Here is a 15,404-nt window from a genome sequence, read left to right on the forward strand (position 1 = left end):
TTTAGTTGGACGTGCATTTCCTTCAGCATCAGAGTCTTCATCGCCAATTCTTTTTCAACAAATTGCAACTTGGATGTTGTTACTGCCATGGTATGATTTTCTTCACGAAGCTTTTCTATTAAACCCTTATTTTGTTCCTGGTTCGCTTGAAGAATATTCAACTTTTCTTGAAGGGCATTATTTTCGACTTTTAATCGGTGGAGTTCTTCAAAAGTGTCACTGAGAGACTGTTCTTTTTGAATCTCTTCAGCCTCGAAATAAACAGTGTCATTGAGCAACTCTTCTTGTTGAATTTCAACAGTCTCCAGATAAGCGGCTTGGACGGTTAAATCAGGTGACCTTTTTTCTTACTTGGCGTCTCTGCGCACTCTGCGCCGTCGACATCATAACTTTCATCAGTACCATAAAGAAGCTTCTTTCGGCACAACACCGTCGATTCAGGTTGCGACTGGCCATCTTCATGTAAAGTCGATAAATTAGGATCATTGATATAAATGACGGAAGAGAACATATAGATTAATCTTAGTTCACTGTACCTGTATCCTCCGTCAAAACTGGAATTGGATCTTGCAAACGATTCAGTTGGCGACATGATCTCTTCCTAGGTGTATGTTTCATGGGACCGAAGTGCAAAGAACACAACACTGAACTTTTCTTTGGAACGAAATTATGTGGACAATGTTGTAGCCATAGCGCACGTCTGACGTCATCAACGGGGAACCTTAAAAGCGACACGTCACGATCACCAGACTTAGAATTACAGTCTTTCGCACTACACTTCGATGGCATACTGTTAGAGCAGAAACTTAAAACTGGACGTAGTTGAGATACGTGACCGTATATTGCGATGGAAAGACATAGACTGATGACTTGCATCACTGTACAGAAAGTCCTTGACATCCTTAAAGTCATTTAACAAATTCCAAAGAAACAGATATTACAACCAAAAATTCGGAAGGATCAATGGCGAAAAGCAGCTCCTCCGTTAACAAGCATTTCCCAGTAGCGCTCCCCCTTCACGTTTTAAACCATACCGTCCTTACCGCCAAGTACAGCCATGATTCCGGAGCTGGCCGAAAGGAGCAGCGCAGTCGAATTCGTCTGCTAGAGAGGGGGAGGAGAGAAAATGTCGACTGCTGGGCTTTACGTGGAGTGAGCAATCTCCTTATCTCTGGTTGGGACAAAAAATTTGAGGTGTATGCCTCTGTCGTAAACGTAATTCTAGCGACCTGATTTCTCGTATCTAGCACAGCAACTAGGCCTAAGAGATCCTGTGGCTCAACCTTCAAACTACGCACGAACCCATGTACCGCACGCATACTCAATCTCGGGAATTGAACCCCAAAATCGACATCTACACTATTGAGCCACTTGGCAGCCATTGTCCCCTAGACAATGTAAACAAACTGCCAAGGGGGAAGGGGGGGCCCCCACACAAGTAAACAAAACACCGAAAAGGATAAATTTGGGGAAAACAAGAGAAAAACAAGAAAACTATACAAAATAAACACTCTAGAACATGAAAATAACAACAAAAAGTAATGAAAATCAGCAATAAACTCACAAATTGATGGGGAAACAGGAGAACACAAAAAAACACGTCTGCATCCAAGTACTAACGGGACCCGTCGTAAAAATGTGGAACGCTTCACGATTTTGCGTGTCATCCTTGCGCAGGGGCCATGCTAATCTTCTGTGTATCGTTCCAATTTTAGTATATGTATTCCGTGTGGAATACAGTAACAATAATGCCGACCAAAGCTTTTGTACCTCTTATTTTTCAAGTCCAATCCGTTGCTGCAGCTTAACGTTGTTTGTACGTGGAAATGATCTATTGAATAGTGATAGTCAGTCAGCTGTCAGATTTCCTAAAATGAACTGTATTCAGATATTTGCTTTTGTGTGTCCCCCATGCGCAGTGCTCTTGGGCCGACTTGACGAAAGAGTATTCAACGATGTATTGAATTAGTGCAGCTAACGTCCAGGAACTTCTGCTCAATCCATGGCGTATAACAATCGTGAATCTATGCCTCTCTTTTTTACCAGCGAGCACGTTTCTCATTCTGGTGCACCATCACGGTGGGGAATTTGTACGTGGTGTAAAAAGCCAGATTTGTTTGAAAGCATTGCAACGAACAGAGACAAAAAACAAACAGAAAAGAAATCAAGTGTACAGTCCTTCGAACCGGAGTTGAACCAGTGACCTATGGATATCTTTGTACAATGCTACAGTCCACAGCTCTACCAACTGAGCTATCGAACGAACTAAATCTTTAGATTCAGTTGAGTACTATCAATAGAAATGGTGTGCGTGACAACTGAGCAAACTTCAGTAAGTATTAACAAAAATCTCATTCAATTCTCACGTATAGTAACTGTAATAGTAAGCAGCGCAATTTCCTAGTTTTCTTATCGTTACGCGCGCTACCCACCGCAACGCAGATGGTAGGATTCGAACCTACGCTCCCGAAGGGAAACTGATTTCTAGTCAGTCGCCTTAACCACTCGGCCACATCTGCTGTTAGTTAATGTCAGAACAATTGATGAAAGCCCGCTATAACTCATTAACAGCTGATCTACTTCAATTGGTTTTGATATAAATCTTTTACGTGTGTGTCAGAAGAGGGATTCGAACCCTCGCCCAGAGAACTGGACTGCGACCTGAACGCAGCGCCTTGGACCGCTCGGCCATCCTGACTGAATGCCTTTGAATAATTTTGGGGAGTGGTCCCCTGTATTTCACTTACATTGTGATCATGATTTTGTGGCTACGCGTATGTTAACAATTATATAAATGTCTTCAGTGCATTGTGCCCTCTATGAGAATTGAACTCATGACCCCTAGTTAGCCAGGTGTTTACAAGACTAGTGCTCTGCCACTGAGCTAAGAAGGCTGATAGGATCAACTCGCAAAGACATAGCTATCCGTATTAGACGGGTTTTGGTTTACTTAATGAACATGGCCAAAAATGTGGAACGCTTCACGATTTTGCGTGTCATCCTTGCGCAGGGGCCATGCTAATCTTCTCTGTATCGTTCCAATTTTAGTATATGTATTCCGTGTGGAATACAGTAACAATAATGCCGACCAAAGCTTTTGTACCTCTTATTTTTCAAGTCCAATCCGTTGCTGCAGCTTAACGTTGTTTGTACGTGGAAATGATCTATTGAATAGTGATAGTCAGTCAGCTGTCAGATTTCCTAAAATGAACTGTATTCAGATATTTGCTTTTGTGTGTCCCCCATGCGCAGTGCTCTTGGGCCGACTTGACGAAAGAGTATTCAACGATGTATTGAATTAGTGCAGCTAACGTCCAGGAACTTCTGCTCAATCCATGGCGTATAACAATCGTGAATCTATGCTCTCTTTTTTTACCAGCGAGCACGTTTCTCATTCTGGTGCACCATCACGGTGGGGAATTTGTACGTGGTGTAAAAAGCCAGATTTGTTTGAAAGCATTGCAACGAACAGAGACAAAAAACAAACAGAAAAGAAATCAAGTGTACAGTCCTTCGAACCGGAGTTGAACCAGTGACCTATGGATATCTTTGTACAATGCTACAGTCCACCGCTCTACCAACTGAGCTATCGAAGGGACATGAATCTTTAGATTCAGTTGAGTACTATCAATAGAAATGGTGTGCGTGACAACTGAGCAAACTTCAGTAAGTATTAACAAAAATCTCATTCAATTCTCACGTATAGTAACTGTAATAGTAAGCAGCGCAATTTCCTAGTTTTCTTATCGTTACGCGCGCTACCCACCGCAACGCAGATGGTAGGATTCGAACCTACGCTCCCGAAGGGAAACTGATTTCTAGTCAGTCGCCTTAACCACTCGGCCACATCTGCTGTTAGTTAATGTCAGAACAATTGATGAAAACCCGCTATAACTCATTAACAGCTGATCTACTTCAATTGGTTTTGATATAAATCTTTTACGTGTGTGTCAGAAGAGGGATTCGAACCCTCGCCCAGAGAACTGGACTGCGACCTGAACGCAGCGCCTTGGACCGCTCGGCCATCCTGACTGAATGCCTTTGAATAATTTTGGGGAGTGGTCCCCTGTATTTCACTTACATTGTGATCATGATTTTGTGGCTACGCGTATGTTAACAATTATATAAATGTCTTCAGTGCATTGTGCCCTCTATGAGAATTGAACTCATGACCCCTAGTTAGCCAGGTGTTTACAAGACTAGTGCTCTGCCACTGAGCTAAGAAGGCTGATAGGATCAACTCGCAAAGACATAGCTATCCGTATTAGACGGGTTTTGGTTTACTTAATGAACATGGCCAAAAATGTGGAACGCTTCACGATTTTGCGTGTCATCCTTGCGCAGGGGCCATGCTAATCTTCTCTGTATCGTTCCAATTTTAGTATATGTATTCCGTGTGGAATACAGTAACAATAATGCCGACCAAAGCTTTTGTACCTCTTATTTTTCAAGTCCAATCCGTTGCTGCAGCTTAACGTTGTTTGTACGTGGAAATGATCTATTGAATAGTGATAGTCAGTCAGCTGTCAGATTTCCTAAAATGAACTGTATTCAGATATTTGCTTTTGTGTGTCCCCCATGCGCAGTGCTCTTGGGCCGACTTGACGAAAGAGTATTCAACGATGTATTGAATTAGTGCAGCTAACGTCCAGGAACTTCTGCTCAATCCATGGCGTATAACAATCGTGAATCTATGCTCTCTTTTTTTACCAGCGAGCACGTTTCTCATTCTGGTGCACCATCACGGTGGGGAATTTGTACGTGGTGTAAAAAGCCAGATTTGTTTGAAAGCATTGCAACGAACAGAGACAAAAAACAAACAGAAAAGAAATCAAGTGTACAGTCCTTCGAACCGGAGTTGAACCAGTGACCAATGGATATCTTTGTACAATGCTACAGTCCACCGCTCTACCAACTGAGCTATCGAAGGGACATGAATCTTTAGATTCAGTTGAGTACTATCAATAGAAATGGTGTGCGTGACAACTGAGCAAACTTCAGTAAGTATTAACAAAAATCTCATTCAATTCTCACGTATAGTAACTGTAATAGTAAGCAGCGCAATTTCCTAGTTTTCTTATCGTTACGCGCGCTACCCACCGCAACGCAGATGGTAGGATTCGAACCTACGCTCCCGAAGGGAAACTGATTTCTAGTCAGTCGCCTTAACCACTCGGCCACATCTGCTGTTAGTTAATGTCAGAACAATTGATGAAAACCCGCTATAACTCATTAACAGCTGATCTACTTCAATTGGTTTTGATATAAATCTTTTACGTGTGTGTCAGAAGAGGGATTCGAACCCTCGCCCAGAGAACTGGACTGCGACCTGAACGCAGCGCCTTGGACCGCTCGGCCATCCTGACTGAATGCCTTTGAATAATTTTTGGGAGTGGTCCCCTGTATTTCACTTACATTGTGATCATGATTTTGTGGCTACGCGTATGTTAACAATTATATAAATGTCTTCAGTGCATTGTGCCCTCTATGAGAATTGAACTCATGACCCCTAGTTAGCCAGGTGTTTACAAGACTAGTGCTCTGCCACTGAGCTAAGAAGGCTGATAGGATCAACTCGCAAAGACATAGCTATCCGTATTAGACGGGTTTTGGTTTACTTAATGAACATGGCCAAAAATGTGGAACGCTTCACGATTTTGCGTGTCATCCTTGCGCAGGGGCCATGCTAATCTTCTCTGTATCGTTCCAATTTTAGTATATGTATTCCGTGTGGAATACAGTAACAATAATGCCGACCAAAGCTTTTGTACCTCTTATTTTTCAAGTCCAATCCGTTGCTGCAGCTTAACGTTGTTTGTACGTGGAAATGATCTATTGAATAGTGATAGTCAGTCAGCTGTCAGATTTCCTAAAATGAACTGTATTCAGATATTTGCTTTTGTGTGTCCCCCATGCGCAGTGCTCTTGGGCCGACTTGACGAAAGAGTATTCAACGATGTATTGAATTAGTGCAGCTAACGTCCAGGAACTTCTGCTCAATCCATGGCGTATAACAATCGTGAATCTATGCTCTCTTTTTTTACCAGCGAGCACGTTTCTCATTCTGGTGCACCATCACGGTGGGGAATTTGTACGTGGTGTAAAAAGCCAGATTTGTTTGAAAGCATTGCAACGAACAGAGACAAAAAACAAACAGAAAAGAAATCAAGTGTACAGTCCTTCGAACCGGAGTTGAACCAGTGACCTATGGATATCTTTGTACAATGCTACAGTCCACCGCTCTACCAACTGAGCTATCGAAGGGACATGAATCTTTAGATTCAGTTGAGTACTATCAATAGAAATGGTGTGCGTGACAACTGAGCAAACTTCAGTAAGTATTAACAAAAATCTCATTCAATTCTCACGTATAGTAACTGTAATAGTAAGCAGCGCAATTTCCTAGTTTTCTTATCGTTACGCGCGCTACCCACCGCAACGCAGATGGTAGGATTCGAACCTACGCTCCCGAAGGGAAACTGATTTCTAGTCAGTCGCCTTAACCACTCGGCCACATCTGCTGTTAGTTAATGTCAGAACAATTGATGAAAACCCGCTATAACTCATTAACAGCTGATCTACTTCAATTGGTTTTGATATAAATCTTTTACGTGTGTGTCAGAAGAGGGATTCGAACCCTCGCCCAGAGAACTGGACTGCGACCTGAACGCAGCGCCTTGGACCGCTCGGCCATCCTGACTGAATGCCTTTGAATAATTTTGGGGAGTGGTCCCCTGTATTTCACTTACATTGTGATCATGATTTTGTGGCTACGCGTATGTTAACAATTATATAAATGTCTTCAGTGCATTGTGCCCTCTATGAGAATTGAACTCATGACCCCTAGTTAGCCAGGTGTTTACAAGACTAGTGCTCTGCCACTGAGCTAAGAAGGCTGATAGGATCAACTCGCAAAGACATAGCTATCCGTATTAGACGGGTTTTGGTTTACTTAATGAACATGGCCAAAAATGTGGAACGCTTCACGATTTTGCGTGTCATCCTTGCGCAGGGGCCATGCTAATCTTCTCTGTATCGTTCCAATTTTAGTATATGTATTCCGTGTGGAATACAGTAACAATAATGCCGACCAAAGCTTTTGTACCTCTTATTTTTCAAGTCCAATCCGTTGCTGCAGCTTAACGTTGTTTGTACGTGGAAATGATCTATTGAATAGTGATAGTCAGTCAGCTGTCAGATTTCCTAAAATGAACTGTATTCAGATATTTGCTTTTGTGTGTCCCCCATGCGCAGTGCTCTTGGGCCGACTTGACGAAAGAGTATTCAACGATGTATTGAATTAGTGCAGCTAACGTCCAGGAACTTCTGCTCAATCCATGGCGTATAACAATCGTGAATCTATGCTCTCTTTTTTTACCAGCGAGCACGTTTCTCATTCTGGTGCACCATCACGGTGGGGAATTTGTACGTGGTGTAAAAAGCCAGATTTGTTTGAAAGCATTGCAACGAACAGAGACAAAAAACAAACAGAAAAGAAATCAAGTGTACAGTCCTTCGAACCGGAGTTGAACCAGTGACCTATGGATATCTTTGTACAATGCTACAGTCCACCGCTCTACCAACTGAGCTATCGAAGGGACATGAATCTTTAGATTCAGTTGAGTACTATCAATAGAAATGGTGTGCGTGACAACTGAGCAAACTTCAGTAAGTATTAACAAAAATCTCATTCAATTCTCACGTATAGTAACTGTAATAGTAAGCAGCGCAATTTCCTAGTTTTCTTATCGTTACGCGCGCTACCCACCGCAACGCAGATGGTAGGATTCGAACCTACGCTCCCGAAGGGAAACTGATTTCTAGTCAGTCGCCTTAACCACTCGGCCACATCTGCTGTTAGTTAATGTCAGAACAATTGATGAAAACCCGCTATAACTCATTAACAGCTGATCTACTTCAATTGGTTTTGATATAAATCTTTTACGTGTGTGTCAGAAGAGGGATTCGAACCCTCGCCCAGAGAACTGGACTGCGACCTGAACGCAGCGCCTTGGACCGCTCGGCCATCCTGACTGAATGCCTTTGAATAATTTTGGGGAGTGGTCCCCTGTATTTCACTTACATTGTGATCATGATTTTGTGGCTACGCGTATGTTAACAATTATATAAATGTCTTCAGTGCATTGTGCCCTCTATGAGAATTGAACTCATGACCCCTAGTTAGCCAGGTGTTTACAAGACTAGTGCTCTGCCACTGAGCTAAGAAGGCTGATAGGATCAACTCGCAAAGACATAGCTATCCGTATTAGACGGGTTTTGGTTTACTTAATGAACATGGCCAAAAATGTGGAACGCTTCACGATTTTGCGTGTCATCCTTGCGCAGGGGCCATGCTAATCTTCTCTGTATCGTTCCAATTTTAGTATATGTATTCCGTGTGGAATACAGTAACAATAATGCCGACCAAAGCTTTTGTACCTCTTATTTTTCAAGTCCAATCCGTTGCTGCAGCTTAACGTTGTTTGTACGTGGAAATGATCTATTGAATAGTGATAGTCAGTCAGCTGTCAGATTTCCTAAAATGAACTGTATTCAGATATTTGCTTTTGTGTGTCCCCCATGCGCAGTGCTCTTGGGCCGACTTGACGAAAGAGTATTCAACGATGTATTGAATTAGTGCAGCTAACGTCCAGGAACTTCTGCTCAATCCATGGCGTATAACAATCGTGAATCTATGCTCTCTTTTTTTTACCAGCGAGCACGTTTCTCATTCTGGTGCACCATCACGGTGGGGAATTTGTACGTGGTGTAAAAAGCCAGATTTGTTTGAAAGCATTGCAACGAACAGAGACAAAAAACAAACAGAAAAGAAATCAAGTGTACAGTCCTTCGAACCGGAGTTGAACCAGTGACCTATGGATATCTTTGTACAATGCTACAGTCCACCGCTCTACCAACTGAGCTATCGAAGGGACATGAATCTTTAGATTCAGTTGAGTACTATCAATAGAAATGGTGTGCGTGACAACTGAGCAAACTTCAGTAAGTATTAACAAAAATCTCATTCAATTCTCACGTATAGTAACTGTAATAGTAAGCAGCGCAATTTCCTAGTTTTCTTATCGTTACGCGCGCTACCCACCGCAACGCAGATGGTAGGATTCGAACCTACGCTCCCGAAGGGAAACTGATTTCTAGTCAGTCGCCTTAACCACTCGGCCACATCTGCTGTTAGTTAATGTCAGAACAATTGATGAAAACCCGCTATAACTCATTAACAGCTGATCTACTTCAATTGGTTTTGATATAAATCTTTTACGTGTGTGTCAGAAGAGGGATTCGAACCCTCGCCCAGAGAACTGGACTGCGACCTGAACGCAGCGCCTTGGACCGCTCGGCCATCCTGACTGAATGCCTTTGAATAATTTTGGGGAGTGGTCCCCTGTATTTCACTTACATTGTGATCATGATTTTGTGGCTACGCGTATGTTAACAATTATATAAATGTCTTCAGTGCATTGTGCCCTCTATGAGAATTGAACTCATGACCCCTAGTTAGCCAGGTGTTTACAAGACTAGTGCTCTGCCACTGAGCTAAGAAGGCTGATAGGATCAACTCGCAAAGACATAGCTATCCGTATTAGACGGGTTTTGGTTTACTTAATGAACATGGCCAAAAATGTGGAACGCTTCACGATTTTGCGTGTCATCCTTGCGCAGGGGCCATGCTAATCTTCTCTGTATCGTTCCAATTTTAGTATATGTATTCCGTGTGGAATACAGTAACAATAATGCCGACCAAAGCTTTTGTACCTCTTATTTTTCAAGTCCAATCCGTTGCTGCAGCTTAACGTTGTTTGTACGTGGAAATGATCTATTGAATAGTGATAGTCAGTCAGCTGTCAGATTTCCTAAAATGAACTGTATTCAGATATTTGCTTTTGTGTGTCCCCCATGCGCAGTGCTCTTGGGCCGACTTGACGAAAGAGTATTCAACGATGTATTGAATTAGTGCAGCTAACGTCCAGGAACTTCTGCTCAATCCATGGCGTATAACAATCGTGAATCTATGCTCTCTTTTTTTTACCAGCGAGCACGTTTCTCATTCTGGTGCACCATCACGGTGGGGAATTTGTACGTGGTGTAAAAAGCCAGATTTGTTTGAAAGCATTGCAACGAACAGAGACAAAAAAACAAACAGAAAAGAAATCAAGTGTACAGTCCTTCGAACCGGAGTTGAACCAGTGACCTATGGATATCTTTGTACAATGCTACAGTCCACCGCTCTACCAACTGAGCTATCGAAGGGACATGAATCTTTAGATTCAGTTGAGTACTATCAATAGAAATGGTGTGCGTGACAACTGAGCAAACTTCAGTAAGTATTAACAAAAATCTCATTCAATTCTCACGTATAGTAACTGTAATAGTAAGCAGCGCAATTTCCTAGTTTTCTTATCGTTACGCGCGCTACCCACCGCAACGCAGATGGTAGGATTCGAACCTACGCTCCCGAAGGGAAACTGATTTCTAGTCAGTCGCCTTAACCACTCGGCCACATCTGCTGTTAGTTAATGTCAGAACAATTGATGAAAACCCGCTATAACTCATTAACAGCTGATCTACTTCAATTGGTTTTGATATAAATCTTTTACGTGTGTGTCAGAAGAGGGATTCGAACCCTCGCCCAGAGAACTGGACTGCGACCTGAACGCAGCGCCTTGGACCGCTCGGCCATCCTGACTGAATGCCTTTGAATAATTTTGGGGAGTGGTCCCCTGTATTTCACTTACATTGTGATCATGATTTTGTGGCTACGCGTATGTTAACAATTATATAAATGTCTTCAGTGCATTGTGCCCTCTATGAGAATTGAACTCATGACCCCTAGTTAGCCAGGTGTTTACAAGACTAGTGCTCTGCCACTGAGCTAAGAAGGCTGATAGGATCAACTCGCAAAGACATAGCTATCCGTATTAGACGGGTTTTGGTTTACTTAATGAACATGGCCAAAAATGTGGAACGCTTCACGATTTTGCGTGTCATCCTTGCGCAGGGGCCATGCTAATCTTCTCTGTATCGTTCCAATTTTAGTATATGTATTCCGTGTGGAATACAGTAACAATAATGCCGACCAAAGCTTTTGTACCTCTTATTTTTCAAGTCCAATCCGTTGCTGCAGCTTAACGTTGTTTGTACGTGGAAATGATCTATTGAATAGTGATAGTCAGTCAGCTGTCAGATTTCCTAAAATGAACTGTATTCAGATATTTGCTTTTGTGTGTCCCCCATGCGCAGTGCTCTTGGGCCGACTTGACGAAAGAGTATTCAACGATGTATTGAATTAGTGCAGCTAACGTCCAGGAACTTCTGCTCAATCCATGGCGTATAACAATCGTGAATCTATGCTCTCTTTTTTTACCAGCGAGCACGTTTCTCATTCTGGTGCACCATCACGGTGGGGAATTTGTACGTGGTGTAAAAAGCCAGATTTGTTTGAAAGCATTGCAACGAACAGAGACAAAAAACAAACAGAAAAGAAATCAAGTGTACAGTCCTTCGAACCGGAGTTGAACCAGTGACCTATGGATATCTTTGTACAATGCTACAGTCCACCGCTCTACCAACTGAGCTATCGAAGGGACATGAATCTTTAGATTCAGTTGAGTACTATCAATAGAAATGGTGTGCGTGACAACTGAGCAAACTTCAGTAAGTATTAACAAAAATCTCATTCAATTCTCACGTATAGTAACTGTAATAGTAAGCAGCGCAATTTCCTAGTTTTCTTATCGTTACGCGTGCTACCCACCGCAACGCAGATGGTAGGATTCGAACCTACGCTCCCGAAGGGAAACTGATTTCTAGTCAGTCGCCTTAACCACTCGGCCACATCTGCTGTTAGTTAATGTCAGAACAATTGATGAAAACCCGCTATAACTCATTAACAGCTGATCTACTTCAATTGGTTTTGATATAAATCTTTTACGTGTGTGTCAGAAGAGGGATTCGAACCCTCGCCCAGAGAACTGGACTGCGACCTGAACGCAGCGCCTTGGACCGCTCGGCCATCCTGACTGAATGCCTTTGAATAATTTTGGGGAGTGGTCCCCTGTATTTCACTTACATTGTGATCATGATTTTGTGGCTACGCGTATGTTAACAATTATATAAATGTCTTCAGTGCATTGTGCCCTCTATGAGAATTGAACTCATGACCCCTAGTTAGCCAGGTGTTTACAAGACTAGTGCTCTGCCACTGAGCTAAGAAGGCTGATAGGATCAACTCGCAAAGACATAGCTATCCGTATTAGACGGGTTTTGGTTTACTTAATGAACATGGCCAAAAATGTGGAACGCTTCACGATTTTGCGTGTCATCCTTGCGCAGGGGCCATGCTAATCTTCTCTGTATCGTTCCAATTTTAGTATATGTATTCCGTGTGGAATACAGTAACAATAATGCCGACCAAAGCTTTTGTACCTCTTATTTTTCAAGTCCAATCCGTTGCTGCAGCTTAACGTTGTTTGTACGTGGAAATGATCTATTGAATAGTGATAGTCAGTCAGCTGTCAGATTTCCTAAAATGAACTGTATTCAGATATTTGCTTTTGTGTGTCCCCCATGCGCAGTGCTCTTGGGCCGACTTGACGAAAGAGTATTCAACGATGTATTGAATTAGTGCAGCTAACGTCCAGGAACTTCTGCTCAATCCATGGCGTATAACAATCGTGAATCTATGCTCTCTTTTTTTACCAGCGAGCACGTTTCTCATTCTGGTGCACCATCACGGTGGGGAATTTGTACGTGGTGTAAAAAGCCAGATTTGTTTGAAAGCATTGCAACGAACAGAGACAAAAAACAAACAGAAAAGAAATCAAGTGTACAGTCCTTCGAACCGGAGTTGAACCAGTGACCTATGGATATCTTTGTACAATGCTACAGTCCACCGCTCTACCAACTGAGCTATCGAAGGGACATGAATCTTTAGATTCAGTTGAGTACTATCAATAGAAATGGTGTGCGTGACAACTGAGCAAACTTCAGTAAGTATTAACAAAAATCTCATTCAATTCTCACGTATAGTAACTGTAATAGTAAGCAGCGCAATTTCCTAGTTTTCTTATCGTTACGCGCGCTACCCACCGCAACGCAGATGGTAGGATTCGAACCTACGCTCCCGAAGGGAAACTGATTTCTAGTCAGTCGCCTTAACCACTCGGCCACATCTGCTGTTAGTTAATGTCAGAACAATTGATGAAAACCCGCTATAACTCATTAACAGCTGATCTACTTCAATTGGTTTTGATATAAATCTTTTACGTGTGTGTCAGAAGAGGGATTCGAACCCTCGCCCAGAGAACTGGACTGCGACCTGAACTGCGACCTGAACGCAGCGCCTTGGACCGCTCGGCCATCCTGACTGAATGCATTTGAATAATTTTGGGGAGTGGTCCCCTGTATTTCACTTACATTGTGATCATGATTTTGTGGCTATGCGTATGTTAACAATTATATAAATGTCTTCAGTGCATTGTGCCCTCTATGAGAATTGAACTCATGACCCCTAGTTAGCCAGGTGTTTACAAGACTAGTGCTCTGCCACTGAGCTAAGAAGGCTGATAGGATCAACTCGCAAAGACATAGCTATCCGTATTAGACGGGTTTTGGTTTACTTAATGAACATGGCCAAAAATGTGAAACGCTTCACGATTTTGCGTGTCATCCTTGCGCAGGGGCCATGCTAATCTTCTCTGTATCGTTCCAATTTTAGTATATGTATTCCGTGTGGAATACAGTAACAATAATGCCGACCAAAGCTTTTGTACCTCTTATTTTTCAAGTCCAATCCGTTGCTGCAGCTTAACGTTGTTTGTACGTGGAAATGATCTATTGAATAGTGATAGTCAGTCAGCTGTCAGATTTCCTAAAATGAACTGTATTCAGATATTTGCTTTTGTGTGTCCCCCATGCGCAGTGCTCTTGGGCCGACTTGACGAAAGAGTATTCAACGATGTATTGAATTAGTGCAGCTAACGTCCAGGAACTTCTGCTCAATCCATGGCGTATAACAATCGTGAATCTATGCTCTCTTTTTTTACCAGCGAGCACGTTTCTCATTCTGGTGCACCATCACGGTGGGGAATTTGTACGTGGTGTAAAAAGCCAGATTTGTTTGAAAGCATTGCAACGAACAGAGACAAAAAACAAACAGAAAAGAAATCAAGTGTACAGTCCTTCGAACCGGAGTTGAACCAGTGACCTATGGATATCTTTGTACAATGCTACAGTCCACCGCTCTACCAACTGAGCTATCGAAGGGACATGAATCTTTAGATTCAGTTGAGTACTATCAATAGAAATGGTGTGCGTGACAACTGAGCAAACTTCAGTAAGTATTAACAAAAATCTCATTCAATTCTCACGTATAGTAACTGTAATAGTAAGCAGCGCAATTTCCTAGTTTTCTTATCGTTACGCGCGCTACCCACCGCAACGCAGATGGTAGGATTCGAACCTACGCTCCCGAAGGGAAACTGATTTCTAGTCAGTCGCCTTAACCACTCGGCCACATCTGCTGTTAGTTAATGTCAGAACAATTGATGAAAACCCGCTATAACTCATTAACAGCTGATCTACTTCAATTGGTTTTGATATAAATCTTTTACGTGTGTGTCAGAAGAGGGATTCGAACCCTCGCCCAGAGAACTGGACTGCGACCTGAACGCAGCGCCTTGGACCGCTCGGCCATCCTGACTGAATGCCTTTGAATAATTTTGGGGAGTGGTCCCCTGTATTTCACTTACATTGTGATCATGATTTTGTGGCTACGCGTATGTTAACAATTATATAAATGTCTTCAGTGCATTGTGCCCTCTATGAGAATTGAACTCATGACCCCTAGTTAGCCAGGTGTTTACAAGACTAGTGCTCTGCCACTGAGCTAAGAAGGCTGATAGGATCAACTCGCAAAGACATAGCTATCCGTATTAGACGGGTTTTGGTTTACTTAATGAACATGGCCAAAAATGTGGAACGCTTCACGATTTTGCGTGTCATCCTTGCGCAGGGGCCATGCTAATCTTCTCTGTATCGTTCCAATTTTAGTATATGTATTCCGTGTGGAATACAGTAACAATAATGCCGACCAAAGCTTTTGTACCTCTTATTTTTCAAGTCCAATCCGTTGCTGCAGCTTAACGTTGTTTGTACGTGGAAATGATCTATTGAATAGTGATAGTCAGTCAGCTGTCAGATTTCCTAAAATGAACTGTATTCAGATATTTGCTTTTGTGTGTCCCCCATGCGCAGTGCTCTTGGGCCGACTTGACGAAAGAGTATTCAACGATGTATTGAATTAGTGCAGCTAACGTCCAGGAACTTCTGCTCAATCCATGGCGTATAACAATCGTGAATCTATGCTCTCTTTTTTTACCAGCGAG

At 42.5% G+C, this 15,404-nt stretch overlaps 49 non-coding genes across 49 annotated transcripts; all 49 read right to left on the minus strand.

The window, feature by feature from the left end:
• Positions 1 to 1,632: 1,632 nt before the first annotated feature.
• On the minus strand, positions 1,633 to 1,738 carry LOC123474840. The gene has a single exon (XR_006649963.1). It is a non-coding gene; the product is annotated as a U6 spliceosomal RNA (small nuclear RNA).
• A 699-nt stretch (positions 1,739 to 2,437) lies between these two features.
• Trnas-aga lies at positions 2,438 to 2,519 on the minus strand. The gene has a single exon. It is a non-coding gene; the product is annotated as a tRNA-Ser (tRNA).
• Positions 2,520 to 2,614: 95 nt separating this feature from the next.
• Positions 2,615 to 2,698, minus strand: Trnal-cag. Its single transcript has one exon. It is a non-coding gene; the product is annotated as a tRNA-Leu (tRNA).
• A 113-nt stretch (positions 2,699 to 2,811) lies between these two features.
• Positions 2,812 to 2,894, minus strand: Trnat-ugu. Its single transcript is given in 2 exon segments — positions 2,812 to 2,847; positions 2,859 to 2,894. It is a non-coding gene; the product is annotated as a tRNA-Thr (tRNA).
• A 71-nt stretch (positions 2,895 to 2,965) lies between these two features.
• Positions 2,966 to 3,071, minus strand: LOC123474818. Its single transcript, XR_006649941.1, has one exon. It is a non-coding gene; the product is annotated as a U6 spliceosomal RNA (small nuclear RNA).
• A 438-nt stretch (positions 3,072 to 3,509) lies between these two features.
• On the minus strand, positions 3,510 to 3,596 carry Trnay-gua. The gene is given in 2 exon segments: positions 3,510 to 3,545; positions 3,560 to 3,596. It is a non-coding gene; the product is annotated as a tRNA-Tyr (tRNA).
• Positions 3,597 to 3,771: 175 nt separating this feature from the next.
• Trnas-aga lies at positions 3,772 to 3,853 on the minus strand. Its single transcript has one exon. It is a non-coding gene; the product is annotated as a tRNA-Ser (tRNA).
• Positions 3,854 to 3,948: 95 nt separating this feature from the next.
• Positions 3,949 to 4,032, minus strand: Trnal-cag. Its single transcript has one exon. It is a non-coding gene; the product is annotated as a tRNA-Leu (tRNA).
• A 113-nt stretch (positions 4,033 to 4,145) lies between these two features.
• On the minus strand, positions 4,146 to 4,228 carry Trnat-ugu. The gene is given in 2 exon segments: positions 4,146 to 4,181; positions 4,193 to 4,228. It is a non-coding gene; the product is annotated as a tRNA-Thr (tRNA).
• Positions 4,229 to 4,299: 71 nt separating this feature from the next.
• Positions 4,300 to 4,405, minus strand: LOC123474829. The gene has a single exon (XR_006649952.1). It is a non-coding gene; the product is annotated as a U6 spliceosomal RNA (small nuclear RNA).
• Positions 4,406 to 5,105: 700 nt separating this feature from the next.
• On the minus strand, positions 5,106 to 5,187 carry Trnas-aga. The gene has a single exon. It is a non-coding gene; the product is annotated as a tRNA-Ser (tRNA).
• A 95-nt stretch (positions 5,188 to 5,282) lies between these two features.
• On the minus strand, positions 5,283 to 5,366 carry Trnal-cag. The gene has a single exon. It is a non-coding gene; the product is annotated as a tRNA-Leu (tRNA).
• A 113-nt stretch (positions 5,367 to 5,479) lies between these two features.
• Positions 5,480 to 5,562, minus strand: Trnat-ugu. The gene is given in 2 exon segments: positions 5,480 to 5,515; positions 5,527 to 5,562. It is a non-coding gene; the product is annotated as a tRNA-Thr (tRNA).
• A 71-nt stretch (positions 5,563 to 5,633) lies between these two features.
• LOC123474839 lies at positions 5,634 to 5,739 on the minus strand. The gene has a single exon (XR_006649962.1). It is a non-coding gene; the product is annotated as a U6 spliceosomal RNA (small nuclear RNA).
• Positions 5,740 to 6,177: 438 nt separating this feature from the next.
• Positions 6,178 to 6,264, minus strand: Trnay-gua. The gene is given in 2 exon segments: positions 6,178 to 6,213; positions 6,228 to 6,264. It is a non-coding gene; the product is annotated as a tRNA-Tyr (tRNA).
• A 175-nt stretch (positions 6,265 to 6,439) lies between these two features.
• Positions 6,440 to 6,521, minus strand: Trnas-aga. Its single transcript has one exon. It is a non-coding gene; the product is annotated as a tRNA-Ser (tRNA).
• A 95-nt stretch (positions 6,522 to 6,616) lies between these two features.
• Positions 6,617 to 6,700, minus strand: Trnal-cag. The gene has a single exon. It is a non-coding gene; the product is annotated as a tRNA-Leu (tRNA).
• Positions 6,701 to 6,813: 113 nt separating this feature from the next.
• Positions 6,814 to 6,896, minus strand: Trnat-ugu. The gene is given in 2 exon segments: positions 6,814 to 6,849; positions 6,861 to 6,896. It is a non-coding gene; the product is annotated as a tRNA-Thr (tRNA).
• Positions 6,897 to 6,967: 71 nt separating this feature from the next.
• Positions 6,968 to 7,073, minus strand: LOC123474795. The gene has a single exon (XR_006649920.1). It is a non-coding gene; the product is annotated as a U6 spliceosomal RNA (small nuclear RNA).
• A 438-nt stretch (positions 7,074 to 7,511) lies between these two features.
• On the minus strand, positions 7,512 to 7,598 carry Trnay-gua. The gene is given in 2 exon segments: positions 7,512 to 7,547; positions 7,562 to 7,598. It is a non-coding gene; the product is annotated as a tRNA-Tyr (tRNA).
• Positions 7,599 to 7,773: 175 nt separating this feature from the next.
• Positions 7,774 to 7,855, minus strand: Trnas-aga. The gene has a single exon. It is a non-coding gene; the product is annotated as a tRNA-Ser (tRNA).
• A 95-nt stretch (positions 7,856 to 7,950) lies between these two features.
• Trnal-cag lies at positions 7,951 to 8,034 on the minus strand. The gene has a single exon. It is a non-coding gene; the product is annotated as a tRNA-Leu (tRNA).
• Positions 8,035 to 8,147: 113 nt separating this feature from the next.
• Positions 8,148 to 8,230, minus strand: Trnat-ugu. Its single transcript is given in 2 exon segments — positions 8,148 to 8,183; positions 8,195 to 8,230. It is a non-coding gene; the product is annotated as a tRNA-Thr (tRNA).
• A 71-nt stretch (positions 8,231 to 8,301) lies between these two features.
• LOC123474798 lies at positions 8,302 to 8,407 on the minus strand. The gene has a single exon (XR_006649921.1). It is a non-coding gene; the product is annotated as a U6 spliceosomal RNA (small nuclear RNA).
• Positions 8,408 to 8,846: 439 nt separating this feature from the next.
• Positions 8,847 to 8,933, minus strand: Trnay-gua. The gene is given in 2 exon segments: positions 8,847 to 8,882; positions 8,897 to 8,933. It is a non-coding gene; the product is annotated as a tRNA-Tyr (tRNA).
• A 175-nt stretch (positions 8,934 to 9,108) lies between these two features.
• On the minus strand, positions 9,109 to 9,190 carry Trnas-aga. Its single transcript has one exon. It is a non-coding gene; the product is annotated as a tRNA-Ser (tRNA).
• A 95-nt stretch (positions 9,191 to 9,285) lies between these two features.
• Trnal-cag lies at positions 9,286 to 9,369 on the minus strand. The gene has a single exon. It is a non-coding gene; the product is annotated as a tRNA-Leu (tRNA).
• A 113-nt stretch (positions 9,370 to 9,482) lies between these two features.
• On the minus strand, positions 9,483 to 9,565 carry Trnat-ugu. Its single transcript is given in 2 exon segments — positions 9,483 to 9,518; positions 9,530 to 9,565. It is a non-coding gene; the product is annotated as a tRNA-Thr (tRNA).
• Positions 9,566 to 9,636: 71 nt separating this feature from the next.
• On the minus strand, positions 9,637 to 9,742 carry LOC123474799. The gene has a single exon (XR_006649922.1). It is a non-coding gene; the product is annotated as a U6 spliceosomal RNA (small nuclear RNA).
• A 440-nt stretch (positions 9,743 to 10,182) lies between these two features.
• Trnay-gua lies at positions 10,183 to 10,269 on the minus strand. The gene is given in 2 exon segments: positions 10,183 to 10,218; positions 10,233 to 10,269. It is a non-coding gene; the product is annotated as a tRNA-Tyr (tRNA).
• Positions 10,270 to 10,444: 175 nt separating this feature from the next.
• Positions 10,445 to 10,526, minus strand: Trnas-aga. Its single transcript has one exon. It is a non-coding gene; the product is annotated as a tRNA-Ser (tRNA).
• Positions 10,527 to 10,621: 95 nt separating this feature from the next.
• On the minus strand, positions 10,622 to 10,705 carry Trnal-cag. The gene has a single exon. It is a non-coding gene; the product is annotated as a tRNA-Leu (tRNA).
• A 113-nt stretch (positions 10,706 to 10,818) lies between these two features.
• Trnat-ugu lies at positions 10,819 to 10,901 on the minus strand. The gene is given in 2 exon segments: positions 10,819 to 10,854; positions 10,866 to 10,901. It is a non-coding gene; the product is annotated as a tRNA-Thr (tRNA).
• A 71-nt stretch (positions 10,902 to 10,972) lies between these two features.
• On the minus strand, positions 10,973 to 11,078 carry LOC123474800. The gene has a single exon (XR_006649923.1). It is a non-coding gene; the product is annotated as a U6 spliceosomal RNA (small nuclear RNA).
• Positions 11,079 to 11,516: 438 nt separating this feature from the next.
• Positions 11,517 to 11,603, minus strand: Trnay-gua. The gene is given in 2 exon segments: positions 11,517 to 11,552; positions 11,567 to 11,603. It is a non-coding gene; the product is annotated as a tRNA-Tyr (tRNA).
• Positions 11,604 to 11,778: 175 nt separating this feature from the next.
• On the minus strand, positions 11,779 to 11,860 carry Trnas-aga. Its single transcript has one exon. It is a non-coding gene; the product is annotated as a tRNA-Ser (tRNA).
• A 95-nt stretch (positions 11,861 to 11,955) lies between these two features.
• Trnal-cag lies at positions 11,956 to 12,039 on the minus strand. The gene has a single exon. It is a non-coding gene; the product is annotated as a tRNA-Leu (tRNA).
• Positions 12,040 to 12,152: 113 nt separating this feature from the next.
• Trnat-ugu lies at positions 12,153 to 12,235 on the minus strand. The gene is given in 2 exon segments: positions 12,153 to 12,188; positions 12,200 to 12,235. It is a non-coding gene; the product is annotated as a tRNA-Thr (tRNA).
• Positions 12,236 to 12,306: 71 nt separating this feature from the next.
• LOC123474801 lies at positions 12,307 to 12,412 on the minus strand. Its single transcript, XR_006649924.1, has one exon. It is a non-coding gene; the product is annotated as a U6 spliceosomal RNA (small nuclear RNA).
• Positions 12,413 to 12,850: 438 nt separating this feature from the next.
• Positions 12,851 to 12,937, minus strand: Trnay-gua. Its single transcript is given in 2 exon segments — positions 12,851 to 12,886; positions 12,901 to 12,937. It is a non-coding gene; the product is annotated as a tRNA-Tyr (tRNA).
• A 175-nt stretch (positions 12,938 to 13,112) lies between these two features.
• Trnas-aga lies at positions 13,113 to 13,194 on the minus strand. The gene has a single exon. It is a non-coding gene; the product is annotated as a tRNA-Ser (tRNA).
• Positions 13,195 to 13,289: 95 nt separating this feature from the next.
• Trnal-cag lies at positions 13,290 to 13,385 on the minus strand. Its single transcript is given in 2 exon segments — positions 13,290 to 13,335; positions 13,348 to 13,385. It is a non-coding gene; the product is annotated as a tRNA-Leu (tRNA).
• Positions 13,386 to 13,498: 113 nt separating this feature from the next.
• Positions 13,499 to 13,581, minus strand: Trnat-ugu. Its single transcript is given in 2 exon segments — positions 13,499 to 13,534; positions 13,546 to 13,581. It is a non-coding gene; the product is annotated as a tRNA-Thr (tRNA).
• A 71-nt stretch (positions 13,582 to 13,652) lies between these two features.
• On the minus strand, positions 13,653 to 13,758 carry LOC123474835. Its single transcript, XR_006649958.1, has one exon. It is a non-coding gene; the product is annotated as a U6 spliceosomal RNA (small nuclear RNA).
• Positions 13,759 to 14,196: 438 nt separating this feature from the next.
• Positions 14,197 to 14,283, minus strand: Trnay-gua. Its single transcript is given in 2 exon segments — positions 14,197 to 14,232; positions 14,247 to 14,283. It is a non-coding gene; the product is annotated as a tRNA-Tyr (tRNA).
• A 175-nt stretch (positions 14,284 to 14,458) lies between these two features.
• On the minus strand, positions 14,459 to 14,540 carry Trnas-aga. Its single transcript has one exon. It is a non-coding gene; the product is annotated as a tRNA-Ser (tRNA).
• A 95-nt stretch (positions 14,541 to 14,635) lies between these two features.
• On the minus strand, positions 14,636 to 14,719 carry Trnal-cag. Its single transcript has one exon. It is a non-coding gene; the product is annotated as a tRNA-Leu (tRNA).
• Positions 14,720 to 14,832: 113 nt separating this feature from the next.
• Trnat-ugu lies at positions 14,833 to 14,915 on the minus strand. Its single transcript is given in 2 exon segments — positions 14,833 to 14,868; positions 14,880 to 14,915. It is a non-coding gene; the product is annotated as a tRNA-Thr (tRNA).
• Positions 14,916 to 14,986: 71 nt separating this feature from the next.
• Positions 14,987 to 15,092, minus strand: LOC123474802. Its single transcript, XR_006649925.1, has one exon. It is a non-coding gene; the product is annotated as a U6 spliceosomal RNA (small nuclear RNA).
• Positions 15,093 to 15,404: the final 312 nt, after the last annotated feature.

Source organism: Daphnia magna, linkage group LG7 (assembly GCF_020631705.1).
Source record: "Daphnia magna isolate NIES linkage group LG7, ASM2063170v1.1, whole genome shotgun sequence".
NCBI classification, from domain to species: domain Eukaryota; kingdom Metazoa; phylum Arthropoda; class Branchiopoda; order Diplostraca; family Daphniidae; genus Daphnia; species Daphnia magna.